Raw genomic sequence first — 17,222 nt, 5'->3', positions numbered from 1 at the left:
GCACCTGGCTGCCTTTAAGCCTCTATTATTGCTTTATTCGTGCCACCATCCCTTCAAGATGCCGACAAGACATGCAACAAGAATCTTCTCTGTCAGTCCACAAGGTGGTGGAATGGACTTCCGCTGACAGTCCGTAAGGTCCAATCAATGGTTGTCTTCAACGCAAACTGAAGAATCAAAACTTCATGTAGTCACTAAGACTTGAATACTCATGGAAAAATAAGAAACTAAACTAAAACACATTTACTTTCTTCTCATCTTCGTTCCAATCTTGCCAGGTCTTTAACTTGATGCTATTCTTCACACTCACCAATCTATTGTAACATGAGAATGTTTTTCTTTTCGTTACTTCACTTTCTGAAGTAACTCTGCTCAAGAGCCTTTCTTGAAAGGTCCTCCGTTTTGTTACATCTCAGGTGCATGATAAACAAGAAACGTTACCTTTAGCTGTATTGCCTTTCAAGGGCCGAATCGACAGATACTAACACAGAATCATGCATAGACTACTCAGGTTGAGAAGAAAGCAGAGAGCTCAGGGATTCTGCCTGAAGATTCCCTCCCTTTGGTACGTTCTTCCCTCACCATTACTCTCCTCTTGAATTGGTGAAACTTTAAGGCAGACGAGAGGGAATGAAAAAAATCAAAATACATTGGAAGAGCTATTGAACTAAAACATCTGACTGCCTTGTTCCATTTTTTTAGCTAGACTTCTATGTATTAGACCTCGTGGCGCAACGGTATCGCGTCTGACTCCAGATCAGAAGGTTACGTTTTCAAATCACGCCGGGGTCAAAAGCTTCTTTATAGCAACATGAAAATGGGGCCGCAGCTTCAGCATGCAGGTCTGTTTGGCCTCATTGTGATTTTGAGAAATAACAACGCTTTGTATCACTTCATTTAAAAACGATATAAGAGTCACGGTCATCTGTGCAGCTGTGAGTAAGGTGTCAATGTAACCAGAACATATTAAAGCACAGTGTTTTTGAAGGTGTTGACTCCTATATCGTTCTGTATTGCATGAGTTATCTCTGAAGGTAAAAAGCAGGAGCAATCTGTAAAACATGAGCTTTGGTTGCCATCAATAAACGTGAGTGGCAAAGTACCACGTTTTGTGAATAACATCAGGTATCCATGTATAATGAGATGCGTTGGCCAGGAATCCAACCCGGGTCAACTGCTTGGAAGGCAGCTATGCTCACCACTATACCACTAACTCCTACATATGTCTCTTTACCTTGCATCTTGGCCATTGCAGTCTCCCATAACTGGATCGCTTCTCACATGCATAAAAGCACTTATCAAGCCACTACAGCACCTGGCTGCCTTTAAGCCTCTATTATTGCTTTATTCGTGCCACCATCCCTTCAAGATGCCGACAAGACATGCAACAAGAATCTTCTCTGTCAGTCCACAAGGTGGTGGAATGGACTTCCGCTGACAGTCCGTAAGGTCCAATCAATGGTTGTCTTCAACGCAAACTGAAGAATCAAAACTTCATGTAGTCACTAAGACTTGAATACTCATGGAAAAATAAGAAACTAAACTAAAACACATTTACTTTCTTCTCATCTTCGTTCCAATCTTGCCAGGTCTTTAACTTGATGCTATTCTTCACACTCACCAATCTATTGTAACATGAGAATGTTTTTCTTTTCGTTACTTCACTTTCTGAAGTAACTCTGCTCAAGAGCCTTTCTTGAAAGGTCCTCCGTTTTGTTACATCTCAGGTGCATGATAAACAAGAAACGTTACCTTTAGCTGTATTGCCTTTCAAGGGCCGAATCGACAGATACTAACACAGAATCATGCATAGACTACTCAGGTTGAGAAGAAAGCAGAGAGCTCAGGGATTCTGCCTGAAGATTCCCTCCCTTTGGTACGTTCTTCCCTCACCATTACTCTCCTCTTGAATTGGTGAAACTTTAAGGCAGACGAGAGGGAATGAAAAAAATCAAAATACATTGGAAGAGCTATTGAACTAAAACATCTGACTGCCTTGTTCCATTTTTTTAGCTAGACTTCTACGTATTAGACCTTGTGGCGCAACGGTAGCGTGTCTGACTCCAGATCAGAAGGTTATGTGTTCAAATCACGTCGGGGTCAAAAGCTTCTTTATAGCAACATGAAAATGGGGCCGCAGCTTCAGCATGCAGGTCTCTTTGGCCTCATTCTGATTTTGAGAAATAACAACGCTTTGTATCACTTCATTTAAAAACGATGTAAGAGTCACGGTCATCTGTGCAGCTGTGAGTAAGGTGTCAATGTAACCAGAACATATTAAAGCACAGTGTTTTTGAAGGTGTTGACTCCTATATCGTTCTGTATTGCATGAGTTATCTCTGAAGGTAAAAAGCAGGAGCAATCTGTAAAACATGAGCTTTGGTTGCCATCAATAAACGTGAGTGGCAAAGTACCACGTTTTGTGAATAACATCAGGTATCCATGTATAATGAGATGCATTGGCCAGGAATCCAACCCGGGTCAACTGCTTGGAAGGCAGCTATGCTCACCACTATACCACTAACGCCTACATATGTCTCTTTACCTTGCATCTTGGCCATTGCAGTCTCCCATAACTGGATCGCTTCTCACATGCATAAAAGCACTTATCAAGCCACTACAGCACCTGGCTGCCTTTAAGCCTCTATTATTGCTTTATTCGTGCCACCATCCCTTCAAGATGCCGACAAGACATGCAACAAGAATCTTCTCTGTCAGTCCACAAGGTGGTGGAATGGACTTCCGCTGACAGTCCGTAAGGTCCAATCAATGGTTGTCTTCAACGCAAACTGAAGAATCAAAACTTCATGTAGTCACTAAGACTTGAATACTCATGGAAAAATAAGAAACTAAACTAAAACACATTTACTTTCTTCTCATCTTTGTTCCAATCTTGCCAGGTCTTTAACTTGATGCTATTCTTCACACTCACCAATCTATTGTAACATGAGAATGTTTTTCTTTTCGTTACTTCACTTTCTGAAGTAACTCTGCTCAAGAGCCTTTCTTGAAAGGTCCTCCGTTTTGTTACATCTCAGGTGCATGATAAACAAGAAACGTTACCTTTAGCTGTATTGCCTTTCAAGGGCCGAATCGACAGATACTAACACAGAATCATGCATAGACTACTCAGGTTGAGAAGAAAGCAGAGAGCTCAGGGATTCTGCCTGAAGATTCCCTCCCTTTGGTACTTTCTTCCCTCACCATTACTCTCCTCTTGAATTGGTGAAACTTTAAGGCAGACAAGAGGGAATGAAAAAAATCAAAATATATTGGAAAAGCTATTGAACTAAAACATCTGACTGCCTTGTTCCATTTTTTTAGCTAGACTTCTATGCGTTGGACCTCGTGGCGCAGCGGTAGCGCGTCTCACTCCAGATCAGAAGGTTACGTGTTCAAATCACGTCGGGGTCAAAAGCTTCTTTATAGCAACATGAAAATGGGGCCGCAGCTTCAGCATGCAGGTCACTTTGGCCTCATTCTGATTTTGAGAAATAACAACGCTTTGTATCACTTCGTTTAAAAACGATGTAAGAGTCACGGTCATCTGTGCAGCTGTGAGTAAGGTGTCAATGTAACCAGAACATATTAAAGCACAGTGTTTTTGAAGGTGTTGACTCCTATATCGTTCTGTATTGCATGAGTTATCTCTGAAGGTAAAAAGCAGGAGCAATCTGTAAAACATGAGCTTTGGTTGCCATAAATAAACGTGAGTGGCAAAGTACCACGTTTTGTGAATAACATCAGGTATCCATGTATAATGAGATGCGTTGGCCAGGAATCCAACCCGGGTCAACTGCTTGGAAGGCAGCTATGCTCACCACTATACCACTAACTCCTACATATGTCTCTTTACCTTGCATCTTGGCCATTGCAGTCTCCCATAACTGGATCGCTTCTCACATGCATAAAAGCACTTATCAAGCCACTACAGCACCTGGCTGCCTTTAAGCCTCTATTATTGCTTTATTCGTGCCACCATCCCTTCAAGATGCCGACAAGACATGCAACAAGAATCTTCTCTGTCAGTCCACAAGGTGGTGGAATGGACTTCCGCTGACAGTCCGTAAGGTCCAATCAATGGTTGTCTTCAACGCAAACTGAAGAATCAAAACTTCATGTAGTCACTAAGACTTGAATACTCATGGAAAAATAAGAAACTAAACTAAAACACATTTACTTTCTTCTCATCTTTGTTCCAATCTTGCCAGGTCTTTAACTTGATGCTATTCTTCACACTCACCAATCTATTGTAACATGAGAATGTTTTTCTTTTCGTTACTTCACTTTCTGAAGTAACTCTGCTCAAGAGCCTTTCTTGAAAGGTCCTCCGTTTTGTTACATCTCAGGTGCATGATAAACAAGAAACGTTACCTTTAGCTGTATTGCCTTTCAAGGGCCGAATCGACAGATACTAACACAGAATCATGCATAGACTACTCAGGTTGAGAAGAAAGCAGAGAGCTCAGGGATTCTGCCTGAAGATTCCCTCCCTTTGGTACTTTCTTCCCTCACCATTACTCTCCTCTTGAATTGGTGAAACTTTAAGGCAGACAAGAGGGAATGAAAAAAATCAAAATATATTGGAAAAGCTATTGAACTAAAACATCTGACTGCCTTGTTCCATTTTTTTAGCTAGACTTCTATGCGTTGGACCTCGTGGCGCAGCGGTAGCGCGTCTCACTCCAGATCAGAAGGTTACGTGTTCAAATCACGTCGGGGTCAAAAGCTTCTTTATAGCAACATGAAAATGGGGCCGCAGCTTCAGCATGCAGGTCACTTTGGCCTCATTCTGATTTTGAGAAATAACAACGCTTTGTATCACTTCGTTTAAAAACGATGTAAGAGTCACGGTCATCTGTGCAGCTGTGAGTAAGGTGTCAATGTAACCAGAACATATTAAAGCACAGTGTTTTTGAAGGTGTTGACTCCTATATCGTTCTGTATTGCATGAGTTATCTCTGAAGGTAAAAAGCAGGAGCAATCTGTAAAACATGAGCTTTGGTTGCCATAAATAAACGTGAGTGGCAAAGTACCACGTTTTGTGAATAACATCAGGTATCCATGTATAATGAGATGCGTTGGCCGGGAATCGAACCCGAGTCAACTGCTTGGAAGGCAGCTATGCTCGCCACTATACCACCAACGCCTACATATTTCTCTTTACCTTGCATATTGGCCATTGCAGTCTCCCATAACTGGATCGCTTCTCACATGCGTAAAAGCACTTATCAAGCCACTACAGCACCTGGCTGCCTTTAAGCCTCTATTATTGCTTTATTCGTGCCACCATCCCTTCAAGATGCCGACAAGACATGCAACAAGAATCTTCTCTGTCAGTCCACAAGGTGGTGGAATGGACTTCCGCTGACAGTCCGTAAGGTCCAATCAATGGTTGTCTTCAACGCAAACTGAAGAATCAAAACTTCATGTAGTCACTAAGCACTTGAATACTCATGGAAAAATAAGAAACTAAACTAAAACACATTTACTTTCTTCTCATCTTCGTTCCAATCTTGCCAGGTCTTTAACTTGATGCTATTCTTCACACTCACCAATCTATTGTAACATGAGAATGTTTTTCTTTTCGTTACTTCACTTTCTGAAGTAACTCTGCTCAAGAGCCTTTCTTGAAAGGTCCTCCGTTTTGTTACATCTCAGGTGCATGATAAACAAGAAACGTTACCTTTAGCTGTATTGCCTTTCAAGGGCCGAATCGACAGATACTAACACAGAATCATGCATAGACTACTCAGGTTGAGAAGAAAGCAGAGAGCTCAGGGATTCTGCCTGAAGATTCCCTCCCTTTGGTACGTTCTTCCCTCACCATTACTCTCCTCTTGAATTGGTGAAACTTTAAGGCAGACGAGAGGGAATGAAAAAAATCAAAATACATTGGAAGAGCTATTGAACTAAAACATCTGACTGCCTTGTTCCATTTTTTTAGCTAGACTTCTACGTATTAGACCTCGTGGCGCAACGGTATCGCGTCTGACTCCAGATCAGAAGGTTACGTTTTCAAATCACGCCAGGGTCAAAAGCTTCTTTATTGCAACATGAAAATGGGGCCGCAGCTTCAGCATGCAGGTCTCTTTGGCCTCATTGTGATTTTGAGAAATAACAACGCTTTGTATCACTTCATTTAAAAACGATATAAGAGTCACGGTCATCTGTGCAGCTGTGAGTAAGGTGTCAATGTAACCAGAACATATTAAAGCACAGTGTTTTTGAAGGTGTTGACTCCTATATCGTTCTGTCTTGCATGAGTTATCTCTGAAGGTAAAAAGCAGGAGCAATCTGTAAAACATGAGCTTTGGTTGCCATCAATAAACGTGAGTGGCAAAGTACCACGTTTTGTGAATAACATCAGGTATCCATGTATAATGAGATGCGTTGGCCAGGAATCCAACCCGGGTCAACTGCTTGGAAGGCAGCTATGCTCACCACTATACCACTAACTCCTACATATGTCTCTTTACCTTGCATCTTGGCCATTGCAGTCTCCCATAACTGGATCGCTTCTCACATGCATAAAAGCACTTATCAAGCCACTACAGCACCTGGCTGCCTTTAAGCCTCTATTATTGCTTTATTCGTGCCACCATCCCTTCAAGATGCCGACAAGACATGCAACAAGAATCTTCTCTGTCAGTCCACAAGGTGATGGAATGGACTTCCGCTGACAGTCCGTAAGGTCCAATCAATGGTTGTCTTCAACGCAAACTGAAGAATCAAAACTTCATGTAGTCACTAAGACTTGAATACTCATGGAAAAATAAGAAACTAAACTAAAACACATTTACTTTCTTCTCATCTTCGTTCCAATCTTGCCAGGTCTTTAACTTGATGCTATTCTTCACACTCACCAATCTATTGTAACATGAGAATGTTTTTCTTTTCGTTACTTCACTTTCTGAAGTAACTCTGCTCAAGAGCCTTTCTTGAAAGGTCCTCCGTTTTGTTACATCTCAGGTGCATGATAAACAAGAAACGTTACCTTTAGCTGTATTGCCTTTCAAGGGCCGAATCGACAGATACTAACACAGAATCATGCATAGACTACTCAGGTTGAGAAGAAAGCAGAGAGCTCAGGGATTCTGCCTGAAGATTCCCTCCCTTTGGTACGTTCTTCCCTCACCATTACTCTCCTCTTGAATTGGTGAAACTTTAAGGCAGACGAGAGGGAATGAAAAAAATCAAAATACATTGGAAGAGCTATTGAACTAAAACATCTGACTGCCTTGTTCCATTTTTTTAGCTAGACTTCTACGTATTAGACCTCGTGGCGCAACGGTATCGCGTCTGACTCCAGATCAGAAGGTTACGTTTTCAAATCACGCCAGGGTCAAAAGCTTCTTTATTGCAACATGAAAATGGGGCCGCAGCTTCAGCATGCAGGTCTCTTTGGCCTCATTGTGATTTTGAGAAATAACAACGCTTTGTATCACTTCATTTAAAAACGATATAAGAGTCACGGTCATCTGTGCAGCTGTGAGTAAGGTGTCAATGTAACCAGAACATATTAAAGCACAGTGTTTTTGAAGGTGTTGACTCCTATATCGTTCTGTCTTGCATGAGTTATCTCTGAAGGTAAAAAGCAGGAGCAATCTGTAAAACATGAGCTTTGGTTGCCATCAATAAACGTGAGTGGCAAAGTACCACGTTTTGTGAATAACATCAGGTATCCATGTATAATGAGATGCGTTGGCCAGGAATCCAACCCGGGTCAACTGCTTGGAAGGCAGCTATGCTCACCACTATACCACTAACTCCTACATATGTCTCTTTACCTTGCATCTTGGCCATTGCAGTCTCCCATAACTGGATCGCTTCTCACATGCATAAAAGCACTTATCAAGCCACTACAGCACCTGGCTGCCTTTAAGCCTCTATTATTGCTTTATTCGTGCCACCATCCCTTCAAGATGCCGACAAGACATGCAACAAGAATCTTCTCTGTCAGTCCACAAGGTGATGGAATGGACTTCCGCTGACAGTCCGTAAGGTCCAATCAATGGTTGTCTTCAACGCAAACTGAAGAATCAAAACTTCATGTAGTCACTAAGACTTGAATACTCATGGAAAAATAAGAAACTAAACTAAAACACATTTACTTTCTTCTCATCTTCGTTCCAATCTTGCCAGGTCTTTAACTTGATGCTATTCTTCACACTCACCAATCTATTGTAACATGAGAATGTTTTTCTTTTCGTTACTTCACTTTCTGAAGTAACTCTGCTCAAGAGCCTTTCTTGAAAGGTCCTCCGTTTTGTTACATCTCAGGTGCATGATAAACAAGAAACGTTACCTTTAGCTGTATTGCCTTTCAAGGGCCGAATCGACAGATACTAACACAGAATCATGCATAGACTACTCAGGTTGAGAAGAAAGCAGAGAGCTCAGGGATTCTGCCTGAAGATTCCCTCCCTTTGGTACGTTCTTCCCTCACCATTACTCTCCTCTTGAATTGGTGAAACTTTAAGGCAGACGAGAGGGAATGAAAAAAATCAAAATACATTGGAAGAGCTATTGAACTAAAACATCTGACTGCCTTGTTCCATTTTTTTAGCTAGACTTCTACGTATTAGACCTCGTGGCGCAACGGTAGCGTGTCTGACTCCAGATCAGAAGGTTACGTTTTCAAATCACGCCAGGGTCAAAAGCTTCTTTATTGCAACATGAAAATGGGGCCGCAGCTTCAGCATGCAGGTCTCTTTGGCCTCATTCTGATTTTGAGAAATAACAACGCTTTGTATCACTTCATTTAAAAACGATGTAAGAGTCACGGTCATCTGTGCAGCTGTGAGTAAGGTGTCAATGTAACCAGAACATATTAAAGCACAGTGTTTTTGAAGGTGTTGACTCCTATATCGTTCTGTATTGCATGAGTTATCTCTGAAGGTAAAAAGCAGGAGCAATCTGTAAAACATGAGCTTTGGTTGCCATCAATAAACGTGAGTGGCAAAGTACCACGTTTTGTGAATAACATCAGGTATCCATGTATAATGAGATGCGTTGGCCAGGAATCCAACCCGGGTCAACTGCTTGGAAGGCAGCTATGCTCACCACTATACCACTAACTCCTACATATGTCTCTTTACCTTGCATCTTGGCCATTGCAGTCTCCCATAACTGGATCGCTTCTCACATGCATAAAAGCACTTATCAAGCCACTACAGCACCTGGCTGCCTTTAAGCCTCTATTATTGCTTTATTCGTGCCACCATCCCTTCAAGATGCCGACAAGACATGCAACAAGAATCTTCTCTGTCAGTCCACAAGGTGATGGAATGGACTTCCGCTGACAGTCCGTAAGGTCCAATCAATGGTTGTCTTCAACGCAAACTGAAGAATCAAAACTTCATGTAGTCACTAAGACTTGAATACTCATGGAAAAATAAGAAACTAAACTAAAACACATTTACTTTCTTCTCATCTTCGTTCCAATCTTGCCAGGTCTTTAACTTGATGCTATTCTTCACACTCACCAATCTATTGTAACATGAGAATGTTTTTCTTTTCGTTACTTCACTTTCTGAAGTAACTCTGCTCAAGAGCCTTTCTTGAAAGGTCCTCCGTTTTGTTACATCTCAGGTGCATGATAAACAAGAAACGTTACCTTTAGCTGTATTGCCTTTCAAGGGCCGAATCGACAGATACTAACACAGAATCATGCATAGACTACTCAGGTTGAGAAGAAAGCAGAGAGCTCAGGGATTCTGCCTGAAGATTCCCTCCCTTTGGTACGTTCTTCCCTCACCATTACTCTCCTCTTGAATTGGTGAAACTTTAAGGCAGACGAGAGGGAATGAAAAAAATCAAAATACATTGGAAGAGCTATTGAACTAAAACATCTGACTGCCTTGTTCCATTTTTTTAGCTAGACTTCTATGTATTAGACCTCGTGGCGCAACGGTATCGCGTCTGACTCCAGATCAGAAGGTTACGTTTTCAAATCACGCCGGGGTCAAAAGCTTCTTTATAGCAACATGAAAATGGGGCCGCAGCTTCAGCATGCAGGTCTGTTTGGCCTCATTGTGATTTTGAGAAATAACAACGCTTTGTATCACTTCATTTAAAAACGATATAAGAGTCACGGTCATCTGTGCAGCTGTGAGTAAGGTGTCAATGTAACCAGAACATATTAAAGCACAGTGTTTTTGAAGGTGTTGACTCCTATATCGTTCTGTATTGCATGAGTTATCTCTGAAGGTAAAAAGCAGGAGCAATCTGTAAAACATGAGCTTTGGTTGCCATCAATAAACGTGAGTGGCAAAGTACCACGTTTTGTGAATAACATCAGGTATCCATGTATAATGAGATGCGTTGGCCAGGAATCCAACCCGGGTCAACTGCTTGGAAGGCAGCTATGCTCACCACTATACCACTAACTCCTACATATGTCTCTTTACCTTGCATCTTGGCCATTGCAGTCTCCCATAACTGGATCGCTTCTCACATGCATAAAAGCACTTATCAAGCCACTACAGCACCTGGCTGCCTTTAAGCCTCTATTATTGCTTTATTCGTGCCACCATCCCTTCAAGATGCCGACAAGACATGCAACAAGAATCTTCTCTGTCAGTCCACAAGGTGGTGGAATGGACTTCCGCTGACAGTCCGTAAGGTCCAATCAATGGTTGTCTTCAACGCAAACTGAAGAATCAAAACTTCATGTAGTCACTAAGACTTGAATACTCATGGAAAAATAAGAAACTAAACTAAAACACATTTACTTTCTTCTCATCTTCGTTCCAATCTTGCCAGGTCTTTAACTTGATGCTATTCTTCACACTCACCAATCTATTGTAACATGAGAATGTTTTTCTTTTCGTTACTTCACTTTCTGAAGTAACTCTGCTCAAGAGCCTTTCTTGAAAGGTCCTCCGTTTTGTTACATCTCAGGTGCATGATAAACAAGAAACGTTACCTTTAGCTGTATTGCCTTTCAAGGGCCGAATCGACAGATACTAACACAGAATCATGCATAGACTACTCAGGTTGAGAAGAAAGCAGAGAGCTCAGGGATTCTGCCTGAAGATTCCCTCCCTTTGGTACGTTCTTCCCTCACCATTACTCTCCTCTTGAATTGGTGAAACTTTAAGGCAGACGAGAGGGAATGAAAAAAATCAAAATACATTGGAAGAGCTATTGAACTAAAACATCTGACTGCCTTGTTCCATTTTTTTAGCTAGACTTCTACGTATTAGACCTTGTGGCGCAACGGTAGCGTGTCTGACTCCAGATCAGAAGGTTATGTGTTCAAATCACGTCGGGGTCAAAAGCTTCTTTATAGCAACATGAAAATGGGGCCGCAGCTTCAGCATGCAGGTCTCTTTGGCCTCATTCTGATTTTGAGAAATAACAACGCTTTGTATCACTTCATTTAAAAACGATGTAAGAGTCACGGTCATCTGTGCAGCTGTGAGTAAGGTGTCAATGTAACCAGAACATATTAAAGCACAGTGTTTTTGAAGGTGTTGACTCCTATATCGTTCTGTATTGCATGAGTTATCTCTGAAGGTAAAAAGCAGGAGCAATCTGTAAAACATGAGCTTTGGTTGCCATCAATAAACGTGAGTGGCAAAGTACCACGTTTTGTGAATAACATCAGGTATCCATGTATAATGAGATGCGTTGGCCAGGAATCCAACCCGGGTCAACTGCTTGGAAGGCAGCTATGCTCACCACTATACCACTAACGCCTACATATGTCTCTTTACCTTGCATCTTGGCCATTGCAGTCTCCCATAACTGGATCGCTTCTCACATGCATAAAAGCACTTATCAAGCCACTACAGCACCTGGCTGCCTTTAAGCCTCTATTATTGCTTTATTCGTGCCACCATCCCTTCAAGATGCCGACAAGACATGCAACAAGAATCTTCTCTGTCAGTCCACAAGGTGGTGGAATGGACTTCCGCTGACAGTCCGTAAGGTCCAATCAATGGTTGTCTTCAACGCAAACTGAAGAATCAAAACTTCATGTAGTCACTAAGACTTGAATACTCATGGAAAAATAAGAAACTAAACTAAAACACATTTACTTTCTTCTCATCTTTGTTCCAATCTTGCCAGGTCTTTAACTTGATGCTATTCTTCACACTCACCAATCTATTGTAACATGAGAATGTTTTTCTTTTCGTTACTTCACTTTCTGAAGTAACTCTGCTCAAGAGCCTTTCTTGAAAGGTCCTCCGTTTTGTTACATCTCAGGTGCATGATAAACAAGAAACGTTACCTTTAGCTGTATTGCCTTTCAAGGGCCGAATCGACAGATACTAACACAGAATCATGCATAGACTACTCAGGTTGAGAAGAAAGCAGAGAGCTCAGGGATTCTGCCTGAAGATTCCCTCCCTTTGGTACTTTCTTCCCTCACCATTACTCTCCTCTTGAATTGGTGAAACTTTAAGGCAGACAAGAGGGAATGAAAAAAATCAAAATATATTGGAAAAGCTATTGAACTAAAACATCTGACTGCCTTGTTCCATTTTTTTAGCTAGACTTCTATGCGTTGGACCTCGTGGCGCAGCGGTAGCGCGTCTCACTCCAGATCAGAAGGTTACGTGTTCAAATCACGTCGGGGTCAAAAGCTTCTTTATAGCAACATGAAAATGGGGCCGCAGCTTCAGCATGCAGGTCACTTTGGCCTCATTCTGATTTTGAGAAATAACAACGCTTTGTATCACTTCGTTTAAAAACGATGTAAGAGTCACGGTCATCTGTGCAGCTGTGAGTAAGGTGTCAATGTAACCAGAACATATTAAAGCACAGTGTTTTTGAAGGTGTTGACTCCTATATCGTTCTGTATTGCATGAGTTATCTCTGAAGGTAAAAAGCAGGAGCAATCTGTAAAACATGAGCTTTGGTTGCCATAAATAAACGTGAGTGGCAAAGTACCACGTTTTGTGAATAACATCAGGTATCCATGTATAATGAGATGCGTTGGCCGGGAATCGAACCCGAGTCAACTGCTTGGAAGGCAGCTATGCTCGCCACTATACCACCAACGCCTACATATTTCTCTTTACCTTGCATATTGGCCATTGCAGTCTCCCATAACTGGATCGCTTCTCACATGCGTAAAAGCACTTATCAAGCCACTACAGCACCTGGCTGCCTTTAAGCCTCTATTATTGCTTTATTCGTGCCACCATCCCTTCAAGATGCCGACAAGACATGCAACAAGAATCTTCTCTGTCAGTCCACAAGGTGGTGGAATGGACTTCCGCTGACAGTCCGTAAGGTCCAATCAATGGTTGTCTTCAACGCAAACTGAAGAATCAAAACTTCATGTAGTCACTAAGCACTTGAATACTCATGGAAAAATAAGAAACTAAACTAAAACACATTTACTTTCTTCTCATCTTCGTTCCAATCTTGCCAGGTCTTTAACTTGATGCTATTCTTCACACTCACCAATCTATTGTAACATGAGAATGTTTTTCTTTTCGTTACTTCACTTTCTGAAGTAACTCTGCTCAAGAGCCTTTCTTGAAAGGTCCTCCGTTTTGTTACATCTCAGGTGCATGATAAACAAGAAACGTTACCTTTAGCTGTATTGCCTTTCAAGGGCCGAATCGACAGATACTAACACAGAATCATGCATAGACTACTCAGGTTGAGAAGAAAGCAGAGAGCTCAGGGATTCTGCCTGAAGATTCCCTCCCTTTGGTACGTTCTTCCCTCACCATTACTCTCCTCTTGAATTGGTGAAACTTTAAGGCAGACGAGAGGGAATGAAAAAAATCAAAATACATTGGAAGAGCTATTGAACTAAAACATCTGACTGCCTTGTTCCATTTTTTTAGCTAGACTTCTACGTATTAGACCTCGTGGCGCAACGGTATCGCGTCTGACTCCAGATCAGAAGGTTACATTTTCAAATCACGCCGGGGTCAAAAGCTTCTTTATAGCAACATGAAAATGGGGCCGCAGCTTCAGCATGCAGGTCTCTTTGGCCTCATTCTGATTTTGAGAAATAACAACGCTTTGTATCACTTCATTTAAAAACGATGTAAGAGTCACGGTCATCTGTGCAGCTGTGAGTAAGGTGTCAATGTAACCAGAACATATTAAAGCACAGTGTTTTTGAAGGTGTTGACTCCTATATTGTTCTGTATTGCATGAGTTATCTCTGAAGGTAAAAAGCAGGAGCAATCTGTAAAACATGAGCTTTGGTTGCCATCAATAAACGTGAGTGGCAAAGTACCACGTTTTGTGAATAACATCAGGTATCCATGTATAATGAGATGCGTTGGCGGGGAATCGAACCCAGGTCAACTGCTTGGAAGGCAGCTATGCTCACCACTATACCACCAACGACTACATATGTCTCTTTACCTTGCATCTTGGCCATTGCAGTCTCCCATAACTGGATCGCTTCTCACAGGCATAAAAGCACTTATCAAGCCACTACAGCACCTGGCTGCCTTTAAGCCTCTATTATTGCTTTATTCGTGCCACCATCCCTTCAAGATGCTGACAAGACATGCAACAAGAATCTTCTCTGTCAGTCCACAAGGTGGTGGAATAGACTTCCGCTGACAGTCCGTAAGGTCCAATCAATGGTTGTCTTCAACGCAAACTGAAGAATCAAAACTTCATGTAGTCACTAAGACTTGAATACTCATGGAAAAATAAGAAACTAAACTAAAACACATTTACTTTCTTCTCATCTTCGTTCCAATCTTGCCAGGTCTTTAACTTGATGCTATTCTTCACACTCACCAATCTATTGTAACATGAGAATGTTTTTCTTTTCGTTACTTCACTTTCTGAAGTAACTCTGCTCAAGAGCCTTTCTTGAAAGGTCCTCCGTTTTGTTACATCTCAGGTGCATGATAAACAAGAAACGTTACCTTTAGCTGTATTGCCTTTCAAGGGCCGAATCGACAGATACTAACACAGAATCATGCATAGACTACTCAGGTTGAGAAGAAAGCAGAGAGCTCAGGGATTCTGCCTGAAGATTCCCTCCCTTTGGTACGTTCTTCCCTCACCATTACTCTCCTCTTGAATTGGTGAAACTTTAAGGCAGACGAGAGGGAATGAAAAAAATCAAAATACATTGGAAGAGCTATTGAACTAAAACATCTGACTGCCTTGTTCCATTTTTTTAGCTAGACTTCTACGTATTAGACCTCGTGGCGCAACGGTATCGCGTCTGACTCCAGATCAGAAGGTTACGTTTTCAAATCACGCCGGGGTCAAAAGCTTCTTTATAGCAACATGAAAATGGGGCCGCAGCTTCAGCATGCAGGTCTGTTTGGCCTCATTGTGATTTTGAGAAATAACAACGCTTTGTATCACTTCATTTAAAAACGATATAAGAGTCACGGTCATCTGTGCAGCTGTGAGTAAGGTGTCAATGTAACCAGAACATATTAAAGCACAGTGTTTTTGAAGGTGTTGACTCCTATATCGTTCTGTATTGCATGAGTTATCTCTGAAGGTAAAAAGCAGGAGCAATCTGTAAAACATGAGCTTTGGTTGCCATCAATAAACGTGAGTGGCAAAGTACCACGTTTTGTGAATAACATCAGGTATCCATGTATAATGAGATGCGTTGGCCAGGAATCCAACCCGGGTCAACTGCTTGGAAGGCAGCTATGCTCACCACTATACCACTAACTCCTACATATGTCTCTTTACCTTGCATCTTGGCCATTGCAGTCTCCCATAACTGGATCGCTTCTCACATGCATAAAAGCACTTATCAAGCGACTACAGCACCTGGCTGCCTTTAAGCCTCTATTATTGCTTTATTCGTGCCACCATCCCTTCAAGATGCCGACAAGACATGCAACAAGAATCTTCTCTGTCAGTCCACAAGGTGGTGGAATGGACTTCCGCTGACAGTCCGTAAGGTCCAATCAATGGTTGTCTTCAACGCAAACTGAAGAATCAAAACTTCATGTAGTCACTAAGACTTGAATACTCATGGAAAAATAAGAAACTAAACTAAAACACATTTACTTTCTTCTCATCTTCGTTCCAATCTTGCCAGGTCTTTAACTTGATGCTATTCTTCACACTCACCAATCTATTGTAACATGAGAATGTTTTTCTTTTCGTTACTTCACTTTCTGAAGTAACTCTGCTCAAGAGCCTTTCTTGAAAGGTCCTCCGTTTTGTTACATCTCAGGTGCATGATAAACAAGAAACGTTACCTTTAGCTGTATTGCCTTTCAAGGGCCGAATCGACAGATACTAACACAGAATCATGCATAGACTACTCAGGTTGAGAAGAAAGCAGAGAGCTCAGGGATTCTGCCTGAAGATTCCCTCCCTTTGGTACGTTCTTCCCTCACCATTACTCTCCTCTTGAATTGGTGAAACTTTAAGGCAGACGAGAGGGAATGAAAAAAATCAAAATACATTGGAAGAGCTATTGAACTAAAACATCTGACTGCCTTGTTCCATTTTTTTAGCTAGACTTCTACGTATTAGACCTTGTGGCGCAACGGTAGCGTGTCTGACTCCAGATCAGAAGGTTATGTGTTCAAATCACGTCGGGGTCAAAAGCTTCTTTATAGCAACATGAAAATGGGGCCGCAGCTTCAGCATGCAGGTCTCTTTGGCCTCATTCTGATTTTGAGAAATAACAACGCTTTGTATCACTTCATTTAAAAACGATGTAAGAGTCACGGTCATCTGTGCAGCTGTGAGTAAGGTGTCAATGTAACCAGAACATATTAAAGCACAGTGTTTTTGAAGGTCTTGACTCCTATATCGTTCTGTATTGCATGAGTTATCTCTGAAGGTAAAAAGCAGGAGCAATCTGTAAAACATGAGCTTTGGTTGCCATCAATAAACGTGAGTGGCAAAGTACCACGTTTTGTGAATAACATCAGGTATCCATGTATAATGAGATGCGTTGGCCAGGAATCCAACCCGGGTCAACTGCTTGGAAGGCAGCTATGCTCACCACTATACCACTAACGCCTACATATGTCTCTTTACCTTGCATCTTGGCCATTGCAGTCTCCCATAACTGGATCGCTTCTCACATGCATAAAAGCACTTATCAAGCCACTACAGCACCTGGCTGCCTTTAAGCCTCTATTATTGCTTTATTCGTGCCACCATCCCTTCAAGATGCCGACAAGACATGCAACAAGAATCTTCTCTGTCAGTCCACAAGGTGGTGGAATGGACTTCCGCTGACAGTCCGTAAGGTCCAATCAATGGTTGTCTTCAACGCAAACTGAAGAATC

At 41.8% G+C, this 17,222-nt stretch overlaps 9 non-coding genes across 9 annotated transcripts; 6 read left to right on the top strand and 3 right to left on the bottom strand.

Moving 5' to 3' along the window:
- The first annotated feature begins 2,031 nt into the window (after window positions 1–2,031).
- trnaw-cca (transfer RNA tryptophan (anticodon CCA)) lies at window positions 2,032–2,103 on the top strand. Its single transcript has one exon. It is a non-coding gene; the product is annotated as a tRNA-Trp (tRNA).
- Window positions 2,104–3,342: 1,239 nt separating this feature from the next.
- On the top strand, window positions 3,343–3,414 carry trnaw-cca (transfer RNA tryptophan (anticodon CCA)). Its single transcript has one exon. It is a non-coding gene; the product is annotated as a tRNA-Trp (tRNA).
- Window positions 3,415–4,653: 1,239 nt separating this feature from the next.
- Window positions 4,654–4,725, top strand: trnaw-cca (transfer RNA tryptophan (anticodon CCA)). The gene has a single exon. It is a non-coding gene; the product is annotated as a tRNA-Trp (tRNA).
- Window positions 4,726–5,077: 352 nt separating this feature from the next.
- trnag-ucc (transfer RNA glycine (anticodon UCC)) lies at window positions 5,078–5,149 on the bottom strand. The gene has a single exon. It is a non-coding gene; the product is annotated as a tRNA-Gly (tRNA).
- Window positions 5,150–11,209: 6,060 nt separating this feature from the next.
- Window positions 11,210–11,281, top strand: trnaw-cca (transfer RNA tryptophan (anticodon CCA)). The gene has a single exon. It is a non-coding gene; the product is annotated as a tRNA-Trp (tRNA).
- Window positions 11,282–12,520: 1,239 nt separating this feature from the next.
- Window positions 12,521–12,592, top strand: trnaw-cca (transfer RNA tryptophan (anticodon CCA)). Its single transcript has one exon. It is a non-coding gene; the product is annotated as a tRNA-Trp (tRNA).
- A 352-nt stretch (window positions 12,593–12,944) lies between these two features.
- trnag-ucc (transfer RNA glycine (anticodon UCC)) lies at window positions 12,945–13,016 on the bottom strand. Its single transcript has one exon. It is a non-coding gene; the product is annotated as a tRNA-Gly (tRNA).
- A 1,240-nt stretch (window positions 13,017–14,256) lies between these two features.
- On the bottom strand, window positions 14,257–14,328 carry trnag-ucc (transfer RNA glycine (anticodon UCC)). Its single transcript has one exon. It is a non-coding gene; the product is annotated as a tRNA-Gly (tRNA).
- Window positions 14,329–16,454: 2,126 nt separating this feature from the next.
- Window positions 16,455–16,526, top strand: trnaw-cca (transfer RNA tryptophan (anticodon CCA)). The gene has a single exon. It is a non-coding gene; the product is annotated as a tRNA-Trp (tRNA).
- Window positions 16,527–17,222: the final 696 nt, after the last annotated feature.

Source organism: Brachyhypopomus gauderio, unplaced genomic scaffold (genome assembly GCF_052324685.1).
Source record: "Brachyhypopomus gauderio isolate BG-103 unplaced genomic scaffold, BGAUD_0.2 sc92, whole genome shotgun sequence".
In the NCBI taxonomy this organism is placed as follows: Eukaryota; Metazoa; Chordata; class Actinopteri; order Gymnotiformes; family Hypopomidae; genus Brachyhypopomus; species Brachyhypopomus gauderio.
Note: the sequence above shows the minus strand (reverse complement) of the source record. Positions and strands in the feature narration are given on the sequence as shown.